Genomic DNA, 22,689 nt, shown 5'->3' on the forward strand with positions numbered 1-22,689 from the left:
AGATCTTTCAAATATGAATTGAATGCAAGCAAAAAATAAAAATCGTGATTTTTGACATGCTTCTGAATTTTGAGCTAAAAATGGCATTTTTCGGCAAAAATACGCTTGACATCCGGCCGTACGCTATTCCTTAGTATTTTTGCAAGACTTTCATCATGAGAACAGAGCATTAACAAAAAAATGCCGTCGAATCCTTATCTAGAGCCTTTTTTGAGGTTTGGCTGGTCTACTATAAGGAAATTAATCTTCTTCCCGATACATTTTCTTTGTTTTTTTCTAGACATTCCTTCAGACCCGAGGGTGATCTTTTCGCATCCAGTGCCAATAGGACAGTGGTACAGTACGTCTTGGAAACAAGACCCCCTTGCAAAGGCTATTGATGCCTTTTTAATATCATGGGAATTTTTACATCCCTACGTTTTCCTCCAATTTGCCTACTTTCCAGGGTCCTTCGCAAAGTCCGCAGGGACAACTGCCTGAAAGCAGTTGCGTTTATCATCTTTCCCCTGATTGAAACGGCTTTCAAAAGCCGTTTTACAAAGCCCTTTAGAAACGGCTTCCAAAATAGTTGCGTTTATCAACTCATCGCGAACACAAAAACAGGCCTTGCCACTGCGCAGCTGCATTGTGCACTTTGGTTCGTAACCGCAGTACAAAGCCGTTTCAAAACAGCTTTGCGTTTATCTTCATAGGGCTTCTAAAAACAGGTTTCTGGAAACCTGTTTCGAAAACCTGTTTCGGAAAGCACAAATTTGCGGTTTTCAAAAAGCTTTCCGAACCCATAATCAAAACAGCTTTGCGTTTATCATCTCGTAAAAATCCCTGAAAGCCGTTTGAAAAAACCCGTTTCTGCCCAGAAAAAGAGTTGATAAACGCACCCTTGATCGTCCAACTGTAGTTCCCGCTTATCCTCCTGGTAGCCCCACTCCTCCTCCTACCATGGGACTGCCTTGTTCCCCTTTCCATTCCAGTGCCCAAGCTGGAGTTACTCGCCTGGACTATCTCAGCAAACGTTGGAGATCAGTAGGAATTTCAGAGCACGATTCCGAGCTCATCGCACATTTTTGGCGCAACAACACCAACAAGCAGTATGGCTCAGCTTGGAAGCAGTGGATTAGTTGGTGCCGCAAACAATCGCTTAATCCATAGTTCATCTATCCCCAATATCGTAAATTTTCTTGTCTGACCAGAATGTGTTGGAGAAAAATTACAGTACAATAAACTCTTATCGGTCAGCCTTATCATCTGTGTTGCCCTCTGTTCCCGTTGGTAAGCACCCGTTGGTAATACGAGTGTTGAAGGGTATTTTTAATAAAGAACTTCCCAAACCACGTTACAACACCACTTGTTAAGTTTCTCAAGTGAAAGGTTACTTAGGCCTATGTTCATTCGATGATAATGCAAGACTTAATCTATTACTAAGCGAGAAGTTGATTGCCCTACCGGCCCTTGTTTCAGCACAAAGAGTGCAGACTCTCAGTTTTTGGACATTACAGATGTGTCAATTTCTGATGACATGCAGTGCAATCTTTCAAGTGGTAGAGTTATTGAAAACAACAACTACAAAGAAGGAATTGCTAATCAATCTGTTGAATTGTCTTCCTTCCCAACAAATGAGAAGTTGTGTGTTTTATCTGTGCTCAAAGAGTACTTAAGTCGGACAGAACCCTTGCGTCAGGTTCACGGTGTGACCCCAATTTTTTTTTTCTAACCTCACAAAAAAGTAACCACTCCTACCCTGTCTATGTGGTTAAAGGGTACATTGAATAAGGCAGACCAGATACATCCGTGTTTTCTCCTCACAGTTTGTTTGATAGATACTTTATTTTCTGCAAATCAATATACATAAGTTACATAATCATGAAGATGCAGGAAGTATACAAAGTAAATTCAATGCAGAGTCGTTTGACTTGCATAAACCACGATACATATAAGTACATAATCATGAACATGTAGGAAATATATAAAATAAATTTAACACAGTCTTTTGACTTGCATAAACAACGATATGAAAGAAATATAATATACAATATGCATGTCTATGCAGCAGTGATAAGAATAGCATTTATAGTTAAGAAACGATTATGCAGAGGGCCGCCATTATAAGCATTGCTTGAAAAGATGGCCGGCCCGAGGAAAGGATAAGGACGTACTAGATTCGTAACGATATAAATTCTGCTGCGAAAGTAGCAGGGGAAAATAAACTCTAGTGTGTGATGGTGGTGGTGGTGAATGTGTGTGCAGGTGCTTGAAGGTGCACAATGGCAGATAGGCTGGAATTTAGAATAATAAAATTGGTTTACTGAAAGAGGGGACGACATGCGTTGTTGCTATCGGGAGACCAACATTAATTGTATAATTTGTTTGTTTTTAGTTCGTATTTGAAGTATACTGTAATGAAATATACTTCTTTAAGTTTGCTTTAAATGAAAACAAGGAGGCACTCTGTTTCAACTCCTCAGGAAGAGTGTTCCATGTATCCGGACCTTGATGTCTAATTGACTTTTGAGCAAGTAAAAGCTTCGGATTACTTAAATGAAAATCATGGGAACGACGAGGAGGGTATAAATGAATATGGTCATTGGTTACTAGGGTATTATGAAAAAATGGTAATAAATTTCGAGTGTGTTTATACATAAATATGGCAGTTAGGTATAGATGTATATCATGGGCTTTCAAAGTTTTTAGGCGATAAAATATGGGATCAGTGTGAGCCAAAAAATTTGAATGTGTGCATATACGAAGAGCCTTTTTCTGGAGAAGAAAAATTGTATTCAATTTTGTTTTGCTACTGTTGCCCCATACAATATTACAGTACATTACATATGGTAAAAATAAAGTATTGTATAACATAATTAAAGTTTGATCATTAATTAAATATTTTATTAGTAGACCTCAGTTACCTCAATGCCTCAAGTACTAGGGTACCCAAGATGTTACCATGAGGAGATTATGTGTCAAACTCCATTGGTCTAATACCAAAACATTTCGAGACTTTTATTAAGCCAGATCGAGAAGCAACATTCGCTTCAACCATTCTCAACTCATCTTCATGTAAGTTGTAAGAAATATGGGAGACACTGGATACGTATGTAATTCACAGAAGTTGTCGAAATTGTACTGTTCTTTCCTCCTTGTCATGTGTTCAGACGGAACATACACCTTGTCATTGTACTATTCAGATTGGTCATGAATAAAATATGCCCTATCATGAATGTCCATGTGCAGCAGTTGTTTCATCGCCTGAAATATACTAGGTGTTTCAAAAAACATTTCCCACTTTTGATCATTAATAGTTCAAAAACTATTCATCCGTTAAAACTGTCATTGATAGTGTACAATTTTGTTGGAGGTGATTTGAATGTGAAAGCATAAATCAGTTTCATTCAATCTAAGATTGATTTTGAAGTAAGGTTTCAGATTTTGGTCAAATTTTAACCCTCTGTACAAAAATTGAACTTTGCACAGGAACCAATGATGTGTATGTGAATGTGTGCTGACAATGGCCTTGAACAATGGACATGCCTGAACCACCTGTTGACTAGGCGTCAGTCTCGCGCTACCAGGCACATGAATGCTTAATCAATTTAATTCATGTGGATTGCCGTGGGCACTGCTAGTCTGAATTCATGCACGGTAATGGATAAAATGCATGCACATGGAAAAAGTAATCACATGTTTCCATGTGCTTGCAAACACCATATTTTATTTCATTCCAACTGGCAATCATTTTCAAATTTTGATTCACATATCACTAAATTTGGGATATAAATAAGCGTAAATGATCTTAAGTTCCTCATTTTGATACAACTGTCTACTAATAGTCTGACAAATTTGTCGCTTTTTCGATAAAAAGAGATCATTATTGTTAAAGAGTTCAGCAGCATTTTTCATTGGGGCAATTTCTTTCACAGTAGATTTATTTAAGGTTCCATATACACAAGTGTATACTCTAATTGATTTTCTTTGCTTCCTGTCACCATGTTTAAGACAGAACATAAGATATTCATTGTAATTTCGTTTTTCAGAAGAAGGGAAAGTACTGTCGCGACAGTATCGGCAGGCGTTTGACTTTACACAGATACTGCCAGAGGCTGTATAAAGACTAGTTGTGATAATGGAATTTCTCATGAATAAATAATAAAGCATTCAAATCCTGGCCATTCTTCAGGACCATTGTCAGGTCGTTAACCACACACTCCCATACACACCCATTGACCACTGTGCAAAGTGAAAATTTTCTACAGAGTGTTGAAAATAGAGCAAAATCTGGAACCTAACCGTGAAATTAATAATGGATTTCATGAAACTGATTTATGCTTTTATAATATAAACTACCTCCAACAAAATTATACACTATTCAGCTATCACTCATATCAATGATAGTGTTATCTGACATATAGCTTTTGAATATTATTAAGAATCAAAAGTTTTTTGAAACGCCTAGTATCTAACTTGACAGTTTTTGTGTTGAACTTTGAAGATCCTAACCCTCTGAAAGCTTGTACGAAATGTTATGTAATAGAATTCCTAAATTATGCGAATGATATTATTAAGTATAATTGGAATTCTATTAATAACAATGAAGTACAAGATGAAGAGGGTCCCGCCCAACGCGTTGCGAGTTCATAATATATTGTTTGATAACCCTCCCTCTCTCTTCTGGGCACAGAAACTCTCAACTCATTTGCCATTCTACCATGGTCCTTCGGTCGCGACTTTGAGACGGACGTTGAGTGAACGTGTGGGTGTTTGGATACTGCCTCGGATGCTTTGAAAAGATGTCGAATATGTTGTTGTTGTTGTTGTTATAATTTTTGGCGTTGCTTTCAAAACTCGAATATTTCACGCCAAACAATTTATTATTTTATTTTGATACATCACTTTATATTATTTTGTCACACTAAATCATAAACAAAAAAAAAAATTACAAAATATATGTGAAATAAATATAAAAACTGTCCTTTGCACTGGTGAACTCAACCTGCCAACCGCTGGCTAATGGTATAATCTTGCCAACCCAGCTATGTACGTTTAGCAGGCTTCTCAGCACAAATGCCTAGGCCACTAATATACACGGAGGGCAGGCCGGGGGTGCAAAGATATCAGAAATTTACTCTTAATTTACATTTTCATGAGCAATTTAAATAATAATCAATTTCACATACTGTAAGCATTTTCATTTAGAGCTTCATTTAAGTGAGTTTAACAACAGTGTTAGTGTGCAGTATACACAAAACAAAGACAACTAAAACATAAAAACTATATGAAAAGCGAAAAGAGAATTTGTAGCACAGGGTCTACAGCAATCTAAATCTATTTGTCCCTTTTACGTATTTCAAAACGATATGTATATTGCGTGGTTGTAATAAAACGTATATATTTAGCTCTTTCTGATTTATTTCTTTTTTTCATCAACTTCATCTCATCTTCAAACATATCACAATGTAATAAATAATTCTCTACAGTTTCTCGAAACATACATGTGGCACACATTCCGGTCGGATGTTTGCCAATAATATACATAAAGTGATTTAATCTTGCCACACCAAATCTCAGTCTACAAGCAATAACTTCTCCCTCTTCGTACGTCAACCTCCCATTGATGTGATGACCGGCAGTACATTCTTCACAATATATAAATGTCGCCCTCTATCGGATGCGTCCCACTGACTCCGCCAGATGGCGTTATAATACCTCCCAATCAATTGCTCTTATTTCACTATATGATTTCTAAACAAATATATCCACATATTCTCTCTTCAAGGCTGCTTTTGCCAAAGAATCTACCACTTCATTTCCATGAATATCACAGTGTGAGGGAATCCATACGAAGGATATTTTTATTCCCATATAATATAAATTTGCAATCTTAAACATTACTTCTTGCACTATATTATCATTTGAAACATTTTCGATTTCATGCAAACTATTCAAAGAGTCCGTTAATATCACCACATCTGAGACTGGCTGAAACTCTTCTTTCTAGTTTAAAGCCATTACTATGGCTACTTGCTCCGCTCTTCATACTGAAATTGACGTAACTTTTTTCCCTCCTGAAACATTCAGCTGAGGAGCGCAAGAGGCAACTGCCGTAGCACCGCTTTCAGTCTCTTTGGATGCGTCAGCATATTATATTCTTAAATGATATATCCAGCGAGTATTTATCACTTCTTCGCTAACTATTCTTTGTTGATGAATCATATCAGATTTGTTGACCCTGTTATGGATATCATAACATATTTCAGGCTCTACGACATACCAAGGACGGTGTACTGGTACACAGACATTTTCTGGGTGCACGACACGAGACCGACACCCACGAGTCATACAGCCAACGAGTCATACAGCTCACAAGTCATACAGCCCAAGAATTATACAGCTCACGAGTCATACAGCCCAAGAGTTATACAGCTCACGAGTCATACAGCCCATTAGTTCGACACTAAGCTAAGAAGGCCTACGAGACCGACAGATTAAGCCCCGTGTTGTATCTGTCGAACTCGTGGGCTGTTTTAACCTAGTGTCGAACTCATGGGCTGTATGACTCGTGCGCTGTATGACTCATGGACCTGTTTTCAATGTTGAACTCGTGGGCTGTATGACTAGTGGGTGTCGGTCTAGTGGGGTGACCCCCATTTTCTACCTCCGCATCTAGATTTAGAGTGCGAACAGCTTTGGGTTTATATTTCTTATTTTCTTCACATTTTCTCGTGTGATATTGCCAGCAGTCCATGAAGCAAGCTCTTGACGGATGATTGCTACTAGAACTTAATATTCTGTACTTAAATCTATCAGCCAACAACTGACGTCTGAGTTTTAAGGTCATCTCGCCACACTCCACTTGCAGAGCCCCTAAAGGCGTGGTAGGGAGAGCTCCGGTAACTAGCCTTAGACATTGATACTGTATAGTATCCAAGGTAGATTTAAGAGTCTTGCAGGCAGAATTATACACCTCTGCAGCAAAGTCTATTACTGGTCTGATAAGATGCCTATACATCAAATTAAGGACATAAAAATCACTTCCCCATGATGCACCAGATACACATCGCATCAAATCAATTCTATTTTGACAACTAACCTTAATTTTTTCTGTATACTTTGACCAATTCAAATTACTATCAAATACCACCCCGAGATATTTGTAACTCTGTACTTGCTTTAATTTCAAACCATTCATACATAAATTCATACCAGTGTAACCTTCCTTATCAGAAAATACCATGTAACACGATTTTTCTGCTGAAAAATTCATTTTCCAGGATTTACTCCACTCATATAAAAGATCCACACAGGACTGCAATTTCATTTCTAATATAGGTTTTCCCGGCCAATTTCGCACTTTTTTCATTCCAATTCCAAATTGCTGCATTCAATTTAGCACAGTAATACTAGACGGCATGTTCGGTATTTCAATTTTATAATCTTTTCATTCAAATTCATTTTGGAGCATTCAAATTACCTTTTACATCATTCGAATCAGCACTTTTTCAGTTCAAATTCGTAAGACAAGCACCATTTCGCAAATCGTTCATTCAATTTAGCACGATATAGTCACGTGATCACGTAAACGCTGCGCTCGTTCATTCGAATTCATTCTTGGGCATCCAATTTCGCATTTGCTGCAGTCAATTTAGCAGACACGTTTATGATTTTATTCTGATATCACCTTTGCAACAGTACTTTCAAAATAAGTGTATGTGTTTATAATGTTCGATAGCATTATTTCATTCACAGATACATTGATCTTAAGTTTGTTTTGTCACTAATTGGGAGAAGGAGGTTTCAATTTACATGATTATTTCTTTCATCTGCATGTTTCATTATTTTCATTTGGTGGGTGCTAGATTGCGTTAATTATCATTAGGAATAAATAAAAGTTCTTGGATCAGCTCTAGCCATCAATTTGTCAAGGTTATTACCCTCAAATGCTTCTATGATTATTTCCCTGTTTTCTTGAGATATACGCCTGTGTCTAACTCGTGCTGCCATGACTGGACATAAGAAAGTGAAGTGAATCTACGGTACTGGTGCAAGCATGGCATGTATAGTTCTGATAACATGTATGGAAGAAGAGGGGCGTTACAGAACAACAAACTTGAGTTATTTAGGGTCAAAGATACCTTTACTATATACTTAACAGTGTGTGGATGAAAAAAATTCACATTTAAATACGTATAAATCACGGTTCTCACCTTTTCAAAACAGAAATAACATTACGCCAATTTGAATGAACATGTTTGGAATTTGACTGCCCATACGCGAAATTGAATGACTGAAATACCATTTTCCGCCAGTGCTGGCGAATTTGAATGACTGAAGAGCACGTGCCAATTTGAATGCCCGTTTTACGAATTCGAACGGCACATGTGCGAATTTCATTGACCGAAATGCTTAATTGAACGAACAAGTTGCAATTTTGAATGACAGAATGTGCAGTGACGAGGATTTTCGCTAAATTGAATGAACGTTTTATCAAATGGACTGACAAAAGTGCGAAATTGGCCGGGAAAACCTATAATTTCAGATTTTTACAAACAAATCCACAGAGCAATATCAGTAGCAAATACACAGAAATATTGAATAACAAAGGACATAATAACACTTCCTTGAGGTAGTCCTCTATTAATGCGGAAATTATTAGACAATTCTCCTTTCACTCTTACTTTATAGGATCTGTTAGATAAAAAGGATGATATCCATGATAACAATCTTTCCGTTTATCCCGACCATCTTCAACTTCCTTATCCAATTATCATACTACTCTTCTCAACAGAATCATACGCTTTATCTAAATCCATAAATAACACACCCAAATAACATTTATCTATCATACATTTCTTAACATCTGTATCCAACATGACTATCGAGTCAAGGACTCCTCTGCCCTTTCTGAATCCTGATTGGTATTCAGATAAGAGATCGTGTTTTTCTGCATACCATTCCAATCTCTTGTAGATCATCCTCTCCATAATCTTACACAAGTATGAAGTTAGTGATCATGTCTATATGAATGAGGATCTGTCTTACACCTTCCTTGTTTTAATATTATGAATCGCATGTAACCAATCGTGTGGAAGATCAGAAGTCTCCCAAATACAATGGAACAATTCCAGTATTTTCTGCTGAGCACTTTTTGACATATTTACAATATGGCGTTTACAAATGCCATCTTAACCTGGACTTAATTCCTTTGACATTTTAAGTGCTAGTCTAAATTCACCAAAATTGAAAGGTTCATTTAAGCTGTCAGATAAATGTATACTATGTGAATAGGAAGCATCATTTTCATCCGAACTATTTTCATTATATACACGATCATTTTCTTGATAACAACTACCCAAAACATTTGCGACTTCAGATTCATCGCTAATGTGTGATCCATTTACATTCATAATAATAGTTTTCTCATTATTACTATGCTCTCCTCTCATTTTCCTTATCTTTCTCCATATTTGCGCAACTGGAGTGAAACGATTCACATTCTTACAATGATTTCTCCAATGATTCATTTTAGCCCGTCTAATGACACGCTGCGCAGAAGCCTTTTTCTGCTTATATTCACATAAATCCTCATATTTTTCTTTTTATTTTATTTCTAACTTAAACTGCATCCCAACAGTCTTTATTCCACCACGATATTGAAGAATGGCGTTTTTTTTTCTATTTAAGCAATCTACAGACGCCTTCTCCACAGCATCATTAATAACTTTTAACATCAATATTATATTCACTCTGTACATCATAAAATTCCATTTCCGTTAAGAAACAATCATCAATCTCTTGTTCATATATACTCCAGTCAATTTTCTTGTAACACCTCCCATCATATGATGTTTCTTTCTTATACTCATTTCCGGATACTTCTATAGTAACTTCCACGGGGAAGTGATCACTTCCGAATCTATCCGAAATGACACTCCATCTACTCTTAACGACTAACCTCCTACTCACAATAGTTAGATCTAGACAAGAGAGTGTACCAGTATGAGGATCAATTCTTGTGGGATCACCATTATTCAGTACGACAGCATCATTTTCTGAGAGGAAAGAAACAATCTCTTTTCCATTTTTATCACAATAATTACTGCCCCACATTTCGTGGTGGCTATTGAGATCTCCGCACAAAATAATGGGTTTGTTTATTCTATTCCAAATCTCACTCAAATAAGTACACGTTATTCTTCTGCAAGGGTTATACAAATTTATAACATTTAGTACTAGATTTTCAAAATAAATCTCCACACATTGATATTCTTCATCCGTAGGAGTATCAATCAAGCGATAATAGAGGTCTCCTCGGATATATATGGCGCATCCACCTCTATTTCCTGTGATTCTATTATGTGGTATACAAGTATAATTTTCTAATTGCACAACGTTATTTTCTTTAAACCATGTTTCCTGAATACAGATGATATCAGGTTTGCATGTATGGCATGATGCTACGTAAGATTGTAGTTCGCACCCATGAGAAGGGAGTCCTTGAGCATTCCATTGCAGAAAGGGCAAAGGACCCATGGTATAAGTCAAACATCACTCAATAATGCATGTATGGTGGAGGGGTCAAAACACCTCTTCGCTGCATCCACCAAAAGTTTTATCCGGTTTGACTTTGAATTGGACGCTGGATTGTCTAAGTTATTTACAACAAACACTAAGAATGCCAGCAGTTGGTCGCATGAGAATTGGAAGCCATCATGCTGCTGGTGTTTGTGTCTGCTCTTCAGCTGTCTCAGTCTGCGTTTGCGCGTTACTTAGCTTGGCAACCTTTTCCTCTCTTATTTCGTTTGTACGGTCCTTCACTGACTCACCACCAGTCAGTAGCCGGGTTCACACGTACACCAATTAGCGGGATACAAATCTCGAGATTTGCATCGCGATCGTCATCCCGAGTTTTTTGCACGTGTGGACAGAAAAAACCCGAAAATTAGCGGGATAAGCATCGCGATGCTAATCCTTAGAAATCTTGCGCTGGTTCATCAATTAGCGGCAATTGGCCCCGCGCTGGTACGTGTGAACGGTCGGGATTAGAATCTCGAGTTTTTATATCCCATCATGCAATGCGCACATCACAACAGCGAGGCCTCTGCGAAGGACAAAGGGAAGTGCGCGCAGGTAGTGATAGAGAAGGGCACTGTGTGACCCAGTTTGCAGGCTTTGCCGTTATCTCTATCGGCAATTAGCGGGATAATTCGGTACGTGTGGACGCTCGCCAAATTAGCGGGGTACCGATCGCGATCGCTATCCCGCTAATTTGGTACGTGTGGACGCTCGCAAAAAAAAACTCGAGATGTGGATCGCGATCGTCATCCCGCTATTTTGTACGTGTGAACCCGGCTATTGTGTGTTGGACAACAATAAGAGGCCTGGGGTTCGCACTACCATTGTCAGTCTGAAGTTTAATGGTATTTCTTTTATCTATCAACCTGTTGTCCTTGTTCTTATTTTCAGGAATCGTGTTCTCTTGTTTCTGGCGTAAGGTTTTTGCCGCTTCTGCGTAACTGATTCGGTTCTCTATTCTGTACGATTGGATTTCGCGCGCTTTCTTCAACTCCGGGCACCCCCCGTATGCACCGCTATGCTGGCCATTACATCTGACAAACATTGGTGTTTCTGTAAGATGGAGAAATAGGGAGTTTATACCTTTAAACAGAACAAACCTCATGTAATTTATAAGTGTCTTTTGATTGACCAAGTTAAGAATTTATCCCCATCTCCTGCCCCAATTATACTGTCTAAATATACGACCAGTCCAATCCAAAACCCTATGTACCCTTCCCAGCTTTATAGGCTCATGTCCTTTTATTAACAAGACCATCAAACCTCCAATGAAACCTCCATTCAGAACCCAACCATCTTTGTTATTACTTTGGTTAATCTCTACTCAATAGTTAATCCTTCCCTTTGTCCTCAATCAAGTTTAAGTAAATTCAGACTAACTGTGTTTACAATTCCCACCACCAGTCCCTTACACAGTACTGTTCAATGAACCTATAATCCCCACATATAGACCCTCTCCTACTAATCTCTTAACTTCTATTCATGTCCCTACATGTATATATCTTATGCTTCTAGAGTTGAGGAATGAATCTTACTCCGGCCCCGACTCTGTTCGGTCATGTGCCAAGAAGGAGTGGAACAGTATTCTTTATATATACTACCAACAATATTCCCTCGTCAGTATTATGCACCATTCTGGAATTCCTGATCATTATATCTAATAAACTAAATTGTATGTCTTGGAACCACCACCTTGTCTCCTGCATTAACTAATGTTCGACTGTGGCTTGACATCATAATACTACAGTTGAGAGTGCACACCACGCTACCGACACATAAAAACCAGCACTCTTACATTTCTTTGCTTTGACACTTGTCAAAAGAGTGATCTCCGCCACACCCGACACATCTCATCTTTCCTTTACATTGGGCCTGACTATGCCCTAATCTCTGGCATTTAAAACATCTCATGATGGGTGGTATATACGGTTTCACTCGGAAAGCTTCGTATCCAAGGGTGACAGACTCTGGTAGCCTTTTACTCTGGAATGTCAAACAAACTGATCTTGTAGCTTTCAGTTCGCCATTTTGTCTTTTTTTATCCTTTGTACTCTCGTTACCTTCTTGCACTGTAACCCTTTCGCAATATCCTCTCCAAGTAGTTCGACGTCCACACCACTAATGACTCCTCGAGTAACTCCTAATTTCCATTCTGCCACTTTCACATCATTACTACCAAGCTTTACAAGTTGGGTCATTTTTTGGACTTGTTTGACATTCCTACATTTGACCCCTATTACGTGAGAATTAACCCTTCGGGCCTCCTCCACTGGACCAACTTCTTCATTCAAGATCTTTGCCAATTTAAAAGGGTTCAAGTTTGAAAAAGTTTTCCCACCAACAGTCATAACAGTTACGTACATTTTGTTTTGTGGCACAAACTTTGTCTTGTAGACTGTGAGGTTCCAGTTTGGGAGGTCGAACTAGAAGGGAGATCAGGGTTAGTTTGGTTGGTATCGTATTCGGATGTATTCGTCAGTAGTCTTGGTCTTTTGTTTCGTGTAAGTCCATGAGAGACCTGTTTAAAACCTACATCATCAGTGGTTTCTACCCCAATATCTGATTCTGGGGGCTGAGCCCGAGTCAGAGTCTGTGCATATGTTTTCTACAACCATACTGTCTTCCCTAGTGGGCACTTTATTGCCCCAACCATAGTGGTAGGCCATGTGCCGACTTTGGGGGAAAATACAGAGAGAAGATAAATGTTTTTCAGGTAGTGGTGCAATGTGCTTCACAAATATTAAGCTCCAAAAGTGTGCTTACCTTTTCCGAAAGTCCGTCTAATATGTCCCAAAATATATCCAAGATAACATATTCAAACTTCCCGCCAAAGGATGTTGTAAAGTATTTCGTGAGCGCACTACAGATGATTCCGGTCCGGTCCGCAGCGCAGGAATCACTTAGATGTCGAACAGTGGGAACGCTCGCTATTTATAGGGACACCAAACTCATTATCATAACAAAACATTAAATCTCCTTTGTGTGATCTCTCTGGCGAAGCACGCAGGAATATGCTAACCCTCTTCATCTTGTAATTCATTGCTATTAATAGAATTCCAATTATACTTCACAAAATTATTCGAATAATTTAGGAATTAATGAATAAATGAAGTGAGAATTGCAAAAAAAAAAACACCCCAAAACAACAACAACAAGAAGAACAAAATCATGCTTCCTTCTTGGAAAGAATTCTTACGCCCCACTAGTTTTGCCCTATTATTCTACGCTATACCCTTGTTGCTAACTTACGCACGGATGTATGGTACTATGGCTGGGGATAACATGCAACCGTGCGTAAAGGCCGTGTCACACCTTTCCGGGCAAGGTACCCGGCTTATTGCGAGGAGGAATTTTCCAGCACGCAGGAGAATTTTCCCGGGCGGACAAGAATGCTTGCGAGTTTCGCACTTGTTTCTTACCTACTAGACGCGTGCTACTTACCTTCTATTTGCGTGTATTCCTTGTGACCTACCTGAGAGCTCTGAAACCGATCCGTTTTCTGTTACGAGCGATTTACAGGTACTGAAAAGTACCTGCGTTGGAGTTGCCTGAGAGGTGCTGCCGGTAAGGGTCTCCTACTGGTGTTCTGCGTGTAGCTCTGCGAGCGAACCCCCACTACTCACTCGGAACAAGTTTTTGAGCATGCTCAAGGCCTTGTCATACCGTATCTGGGGAAGTTTTGCGGCTTGACTTGCGGGGAAACCCGGAGCTATCCGCAGTTGGTCCGCACCTGACACTACCTAGCGCGTATCTCGCCTGTAGTTGCCCGGAGGTGCGCACGCAAGTCCGATTTAACCGCAGCCAAGTTTTGAGAATAACCAAAACTTTTTCCGGGTGAGTCGCGGGGATGCCCGGAGAGGTCCATGCAGAACGCCAGTAGGAGGCCCTTAGCGGCAACTCCCACGCAGGTACTTCGCAGTCCACGTATGCAACCAAGATAATGACATTCTGTGGGACTTCTGCCATTCCTTCAGAGGAATTCCTTCACTGTGTTGTCAGCCCCTACGCGACTGGTACACAGGTCACACAGTATACCCGCGAGTAGAATTTAATTAGAACGCGTCCAGCAAGCAAGACACATATGCTCTGACTCGCCCAAATCCTTGCCCGCCCTCAGAAATTGTCCGCGATGCTGGAACATTCCCACACACAACAAGCCCGCGTAGCTTGCCCGGAAAGGTGTGACAGGGCTAAACATGGTTGCCGGTAAAAAGATTTGCGTGCGCACCTCCGGGCAACTACGAGTGAGATACGTGCTGGTAATGTCATGTGCGGTTAATCTGCGGGGACCTCCGGGTAGTAAAAATTGTTCTTCATAAGTCGCACGCAAGGCTTGCCCAGAAAGGTGTGGCACGGCCTTAAGTTATAATGTGATGCCAAAGTAAGATGTTGGATCTATAGCCTTCTTTTAAGGTCCGCCCAATGTTCTTTGATGGTTTTATCCTATTTCGAAGGTGGTGAATCCGAATCTGGATGATGCAACTCTTGCATCCTTTAGGGTTTTGAGATATTCAAGATGGCCACCAATCTGATATCTCTATACATTCTTTTAAATGGTGAAAATTGAGGAGAAAAATATGGTTTAACCTATATCGAGGGCGCTGAATCCGAATCTAATGATGTAACTCGTTGGTGGCTATTTTGGAGACGACCTTATATAAACTGTCAGTGTTGCTAGTGGTTCGGTCTATTTCGCATTTACATTTTGTTTATGCCTTCATTTTGCTTAAGTATAGTATTGAAATAGAAAATTGGTGGGTAAAAATGCCATAGTAACACGAGTTGCTGCATCGGAAGGGAGGTCCGGAATAATTCCTCAACAGCACTGCTTGGTCGAAATTTGAATGACTGAATTTCGGGGATATTTTGTGTAAACCATAAGTAGGCCTACGCGGATAGTCTCTTTTATCTCATTGGTTTCTTTCTTCCTTTAACACTGTTCACAGCCCCGCTCGTGTATTCCCTGATGAAGGTCATACAACCAAGAGTTTTAGTCATCAGTGGTAGCTTCATGTGCGCCGTACCCTTGATGTGTGTGCCGCTGGTTAGGACCCTACCACTCCTCGGCATCCTCTTCGCTTTAACAGGTTAACCCGACAATGAATCTCCAAACACTCTTCAAACATCCGGGTCAGAACTGACCCGGAAAGGGTCCGTTGGGGTCACACCCCGTTCAGGGTCAGAAATGACAAGGAATGGGGTCAGGTATAACCCCATTTAGAGTCATGAATTGGGTCAAGGTGACCCCATTCCGGGTCTTCATGACTAAATTCCAAGTCATTTTTGACCCCGAACGGGGTGTGACCCCAACGGACCCAGTTACGGGTCAGTTTTGACCCGGATTTTTTTTTCTTTTTTTTTATAGTTAAGGCTTAATTTGTATGGGGTCTTCAGGTTTCGAATCCGTAGCTAACTTTGGGCCAACTGATTTTTAGCTTCGTTTTAGGGAATTCACAGCAGCAACACTATTCGTTCTGACGCCGTCAGTGTATGATGCGTCTAATAACGGAGTAGCTCCATGGTGTAATCAAGGGGCTTCGCGCTCCATGGTCTATCACAGGGGCTAGGGGCTACGGAAGGTGTGTGTGTGTGTGGGGGGGGGGAGGGTTGAATCGAGGGATCAGGCTGCAACACGAACTCTCAAAATTCTTAACAGCTGAAGGCCCGCGCCCAATGTGAAAGCTGTATCTTTTGTTGACATAGATTAACGGGCTTACACACTACACCGTATGGAACGCGTGTCGCACCCAAATTCTTCGCTCATACGTCGCAAAAATCTAGCGAAATAATTATTTAATAATGACTGCATTTACAGAAATTGATGTAAAATAAAACTTACTTAACCAAATTTAATGACTTTGGTATCATTGTTTTTTGCGGAAGATGGTCTTTCTAATGATGTAAAAAAAAAAATACAGGGTTGGTGTATGTCATTTTTAGAACGCAAGGTACCAAAAATCCACAGTCACGCTTTTTTCTTTTGAACACCCGGTACAGTAAGAATTCCGTCTCGAGATAGCAATTAAACACAGCGATAGGGGGGATCAACAAATTTGGAAGTTTCATTATCACATCTGTCTAACATGTCTTGTAATATCATTCATCAAAAACTGAGAAGTATTCTAGTTTTCATAGACTGTACGGATGATGTAAATTGCTCTTCTATCTTCCTGTCTTTGCCAAAAGGAATCGGGATGTCCATCATGTATCTCAATACGTTCATAACTCTCAACGAGTACTTCACGAAGTCATTCATCTTCTTCAGCACCCTAAGCAATTTGGGGATAACTATTGGAGCATTTTGTCTGCCAGTCATAGTGGAATGGTCATTAACAGCCTACGGATATAACGGCGCTTTTCTCATCCTTGGAGGAATGTGCTTACACACTGTTCCCTGCGCCTTGACAATCCGACCACCAAGAGACGGTAAAACGCTCCAAGTGCATCCCACTCCCACACAAGAAAACAATAGTCTTCTGAAGAGCGTTGACAGCCAGTCAACCACAGCTTCTGCCTCTGAAAGACGACCAGATTTCAAAAAGATTTCAGCTGATTCCAGGAGCGGTGACATGGAATGTTCACGAGTTTCTTCCCTTCGGATTAGATTGAAATCATGCGTGTATTTTGCAGAACCTCTCTTCGCCTTAACAACCCCATGTTTCATCTTCGGTTATTTCGTTATGTACGCGTGGGTGCTGTTTTTAATACCCGCGGCGGAGTCCCTTGGTATTGACCGTTCGCGAGCTGTGTATCTCGCGAGCATCGCTGGCTTTGGAGGTGTACTCGGAAAACTTGGAACGTTGATCGCAATATACGCACAGTTTGACTTGATCCTGGTCTATATAATCTGCTGTTCAGTTTGCAATGTTACCATCTTCATCAGTTCAGTGAATGACACCTATTGGTACCAAGCGCTCATGGCGTTCACTCAAGGTCTCACTATCTTCGCATTTGATTCAGTTGGAGGCGTGATGACAAAGTTAACTGTTGAAAATGTAGAAAACGTTCTGTCTGCCTTTTCTTTGATGGCATGTACGGCTGGCATTGGTGCTCTGATCGGCGACGCTTTATCAGGTACCTGTATGATGTCGATGTTCGAATTATAAGATGTACTATGTAACGTATTAGGGCACCCCCCCCCCCCCCCCCCCCCCACAGACAATTACCTCCGGCTAAAATAGTGGCTACTGATAAGGTAAGAGCAAAGATTAGGGTTAGGATTATAAGTTAAGGGTGACAGTTTGGGTTAGGGTTAGGGTTAGGGGAAGGGGAAGGGTCTGGGGTAATTGTCCATGGGGTAATTGCCCTAAAACCCTATGTAACGTTTCCAGTAGTAGGTCCTATACATTATTTTAACTGCATTTCTTCAGCCGAATGCGCTGACTTACATAAGATTTATTCTTGCATATCACTAAATGATTGCCAAGTAAGTTGAAACACGTTCTACCTAATTGTGCAAATGCATAAGCCACTTTAAGAAGAAAATGATGTGCAAACAATATTAAACTGGTTTTTTTTTAAAGAAAACTATAGAAATGTTATGATGAATCCACTGAATCAACTGAACCGCAGTTTGTTCAGGTGGACGTCACGAGACCGACACCCATGAGTCATACAGCCCACGAGTTTTACAGCCCAAGAGTCATACAGCCCACGAGTCATGCAGCACACTAGTTATACAGCCCACGAAAAACACACAAAAAAGCTCACGAGACCGATGCTATGCAAAGAAGGCTCACGAGACCGACGCTTAGCAAACAAAGCCCACAAGATCGACACTACTCAAAGAAGGCTCACGAGACCGACACTATGCAAACAAGCCCACAAGACTGACGCTACGCAATAGAGGTTCACGAGACCGGCACTGGACAAAGAAGGCCCACGACACGACTAGGATGAACAGCGTCATTTATAAACCAATTAAGATTGCGTAATTGTATAGGATGGCCCGATAATGGCACAAGGAAGAAATGGGTGATGGGAAAGGGAGTTGCTAACATGTTAATAAAGTTCATTAAAAGTGTGCACGAGATCTTTCCACTTCAATTCCAAAAATTACAAAAGCACCATCATTTACGACTTTTTAGGTATTCATGCCCCCGCCCCCTTAAAAAAAGTCTGTGTCCTGTCATGACAAGTTGGTAATTACAGTCTAGTGGGATCTTCGAAGAAAATGTGACGGCTATTAATATCAAAATTCTTTGATATTGCCATATTACAACAATTTCTGGTGTGCTAGCTTGTAACAGTTCTTTTTGGGAAAAATTTGTTGCTGCCCATTTTTATTTATTTTTTTTAAATCTATTTTTAAGGAGGTAGAGGAATTTATCCCCCGAAGCCGTTCTGTCCCTTCCTGCAGAACCATACATTCACTCAGAAACAAAAAGAGAAATGATATGCGTATTCAGATCAGCCTACAATGAAAACGTCCAATTCTGAAATAAAATTTACAAGGAAGTATTTCAAAAAATGGTCAGATGTCGCAGCGCTCACCTGGTTTACGTGATCTGGAGGGGACGTAGTCATCAGCGAAGGTGTGGACTTAGTATGAATTCACAGCAAAAAACCTTATCGTCTATAAAGTTTTTTTATATGATTCAGGAAAAGAAGATGCATCCATGAAAACAGCTATTTATTCCTTCAAAAATTTACCGTTTTAAGGAGAATCATTATATTACAAACACAAACCACAAATCGAGGAGGCATCGCTGCGATATAAAAAGTTTTCAATTGAATTTCATACATAATAGCAGACTTGCAGGAGGATATCTATCTTACATTCAGCCCATGCATCTCAAGCTAGAAAATGGGGAAAGCCTATTAAAATTAGCACGACGTCATTATATGAAAGACCTGAACTTGAAGCCAAACATCGTTTTCGTTATTTTCCCCCCTTTTCCCTTTTATGACATTAATGTAACACCCTGTACAGAGTCTCATTTGTAGTTGACATATAGATGGCGTTGTACATCCTGTCGGTCTCGTGAGCCTTTTTTGACTAGTGTCGGTCTAGTGACTGCTTTGCCTATAATTTCGGTCTCATGAGCCTCTTTTGCGTAGTGTAGGTCTCGTGACCATTCTTTGCGTAGTATTGGTCTCATGAGCCCCCTTTTTTTGAGTAGTGTTGAACTCATGGGCTTTATTTGGAATGTCAGTCTCGTGGTCGTGGGAAGTATGACTCGTGGGTGTCGGTCTCGTGGGTTGACCCCATTTGTTCTTCCAATTAAAACCGGTTTCAGTTCGTTATTCCGAGGGTTCGTTATGCTAACTTGAAAAAACGAAAAAACTAATCTGAAATCATGTTAATGTTGATGTAAACGAGAAGTATTATTATCTTTTTTGTGTGATAGATCAGCCCCTTCCCACCCACATGACTAAACTTGATTGAAACAGAGATTTCCCCACCCCTATTCAAATCGAAGTGTTCTTCATCACAGGTTGTTCAATTTTCGGATTAACGAACATTATTTCACTTTTGGAGGTCACATCTACGACGTCACACAGTCCTACAGGGCAGTCTTCAATACGATGGGACTGGCATTGCTCGCCGTGATCGTCATCCTTGTCGCAGTCTTCATCATCCTTCGCCACCGAGCTAAAAGAAACCCATCGAACAGTGATTCTTAACGGAGTTAACAGCATTCTGAAATGTACGGTGGCTGATTTCCGCCAAAAGAAAGATACTTTTTTAAATTACGGCGTTATAACGCCCTAATATTAATAGGGCGTTAATACGCCCTAAATACGGCGTAAATTAGGGCGTTATTACACCGTATTACGGCGTAATAACGCCGTGTTACGGCGTAATAACGCCCTATTAATATTACGGCGTTGTATCGCCGCGATTAGGGCGTAATAACGCCGTAAATTAGGGCGTTGTTATATGTTAATGTTTGACTAGTGTCGGTCTAGTGACTGCTTTGCCTATAATTTCGGTCTCGTGAGCCTCTTTTGCGTAGTGTAGGTCTCGTGACCATTCTTTGCGTAGTATTGGTCTCATGAGCCCCTTTTTTTGAGTAGTGTTAAACTCATGGGCTTTATTTGGAATGTCAGTCTCGTGGTCGTGGGAAGTATGACTCGTGGGTGTCGGTCTCGTGGGTTGACCTCATTTCTTCTTCCAATTAAAACCGGTTTCAGTTCGTTATTCCGAGGGTTCGTTATGATAACTTGAAAAAAAAAGAAAAAACTAATCTGAAATCATGTTAATGTTGATGTAAACGGGAAGTATTTTTTTTTCATATTTTTTTTTGGGGGGACATAGAAATAATCATTATAGGAGGCCACGTTATGACGCCCTAATTACGGCGTTATAACGCCGTATTACGGCGTAATAACGCCCTATTAATATTACGGCGTTGTATCGCCGTAATTAGGGCGTAATAACACCGTAAATTAGGGCGTTATTACACCGTATTACGGCGTTATAACGCCGTAATTAGGGCGTAATAACGCCGTAATTAGGGCGTTATAACGCCGTAAATTAGGCGTTATTACGCCGTATGACGGCGTTATAACGCCCTATTAATATTACGGCGTTATAACGCCGTAATTAGGGCGTTATAACGCCGTAAATTAGGGCGTTATTACGCCGCATATCGCCGTTATAACGCCCTATTAATATTACGGCGTTATTACACCGTAAACTAGGGCGTTATAACGCCGTAAATTAGGGCGTAATAACGCCGTAAATTAGGGGGTTATAACGCCGTAAATTAGGGCGTAATAACGCCGTAAATTAGGGCGTAATAACGCCGTAATTAGAGCGTTATTACGCCGTATTATGGCGTTATAACGCCCTATTAATATTGGGGCGTAATAACGCCGTAATTAGGGCGTTATAACGCCGTAAATTAGGGGGTTATAACGCCGTAAATTAGGGCGTAATAACGCCGTAAATTAGGGCGTTATAACGCCGTAAATTAGGGCGTAAGAACGCCGTAAATTAGGGCGTTATAACGCCGTAAATTAGGGCTTAATAACGCCGTAAATTAAGGCGTTATTACACCGTAATATGGCGTTATTACGCCGTAAATTAGGGCGTTATAACGCCGTAGATTAGGGTGTAATTACGCCGTAAAGTAGGGCGTTATTACGCCGTAATAGAGCATTATTACGCCGTAATTAGGGCGTTATAACGCCGTACTTAGGGCATTATAACGCCGCAAGTATGGCGTTATTACGCCGTATTAGGGCGTTATAACGCCCTATTAATATTAGGGCGTTATAACGCCGTAATTTAAAAAAGTATTTTTCTTTTGGCGGAAATCAGCCACAGGGGTCAACCCAAAATAATAAACAGTATTTAAATAAAACACACATACAATGATAATATTTACAAAATAGGGAACATTACTACAGGTGTATCATTATTTCGAGGGAAAGAACCCCCCCCCCCCCCCCCCCCCCCCACTAATATACAGTGTTTATATCATAGAGCTCTGAGCATCACATCAATGATTCGGGAAAAAAACAACAACAGAGGCGTTGATACAGCAAAGTAGTTTTGCAGCAAAACAAAGGAGAAATGTTGTACAAAATAATGGTGGTTTCAATGACGTAATATGAGTACACCTTCAAGCCAAAAGGAGAAGGTAGAAATTCAGTACCAGAAAGTGGGAGTCATAACAATCATCGAATGAATTTAAACCACAAATCTATAAGTATTAAAAAAAACTTGAAAGAAAAAAGTGCAGGCGACTCATACGATAAATAACTATGAATAAGTATATGAACGAAGAAATCCTCTGTCCTTGCGAGGTAAACGCAAGCAAGGAACATAAAACAATGTATATATACATGTATATGTTTTATATATAAGGCCAATTGAGGGAGATGCCGGGATCTGCAGCAGCGAGTGACTCCCCAAACCCGCTTGCTGCAGGTTCCGGCACCTCGGCGAAGTAGACCATGGGATGACATGGAAAAATCAGCTTAGTTTTTGCGTTTCGTAGTCCGCATTTAGGCTCCACCTGTAAATGTGAGAATTAAGGTAATTTTGGGTGCTGAATCCAAATATGAATGTTGTAAAGTTGTCAACTTGCACGTTCTAATGATATCAGTGCTTAATTATGCAAATTTGACTAATCTATGCAAAATATGACAGCTTTCCTTTTTTACTGGTGGGTC

General features: G+C 40.1%; 1 pseudogene; it reads left to right on the plus strand.

Annotated features, from left to right (window-relative positions):
• The first annotated feature begins 395 nt into the window (after positions 1–395).
• Positions 396–6,098, plus strand: LOC140244867 (uncharacterized; annotated as a pseudogene).
• The last annotated feature ends 16,591 nt before the right edge of the window (positions 6,099–22,689 follow it).

This window comes from Diadema setosum, chromosome 2 (assembly GCF_964275005.1).
Source record: "Diadema setosum chromosome 2, eeDiaSeto1, whole genome shotgun sequence".
Classification (NCBI taxonomy): domain Eukaryota; kingdom Metazoa; phylum Echinodermata; class Echinoidea; order Diadematoida; family Diadematidae; genus Diadema; species Diadema setosum.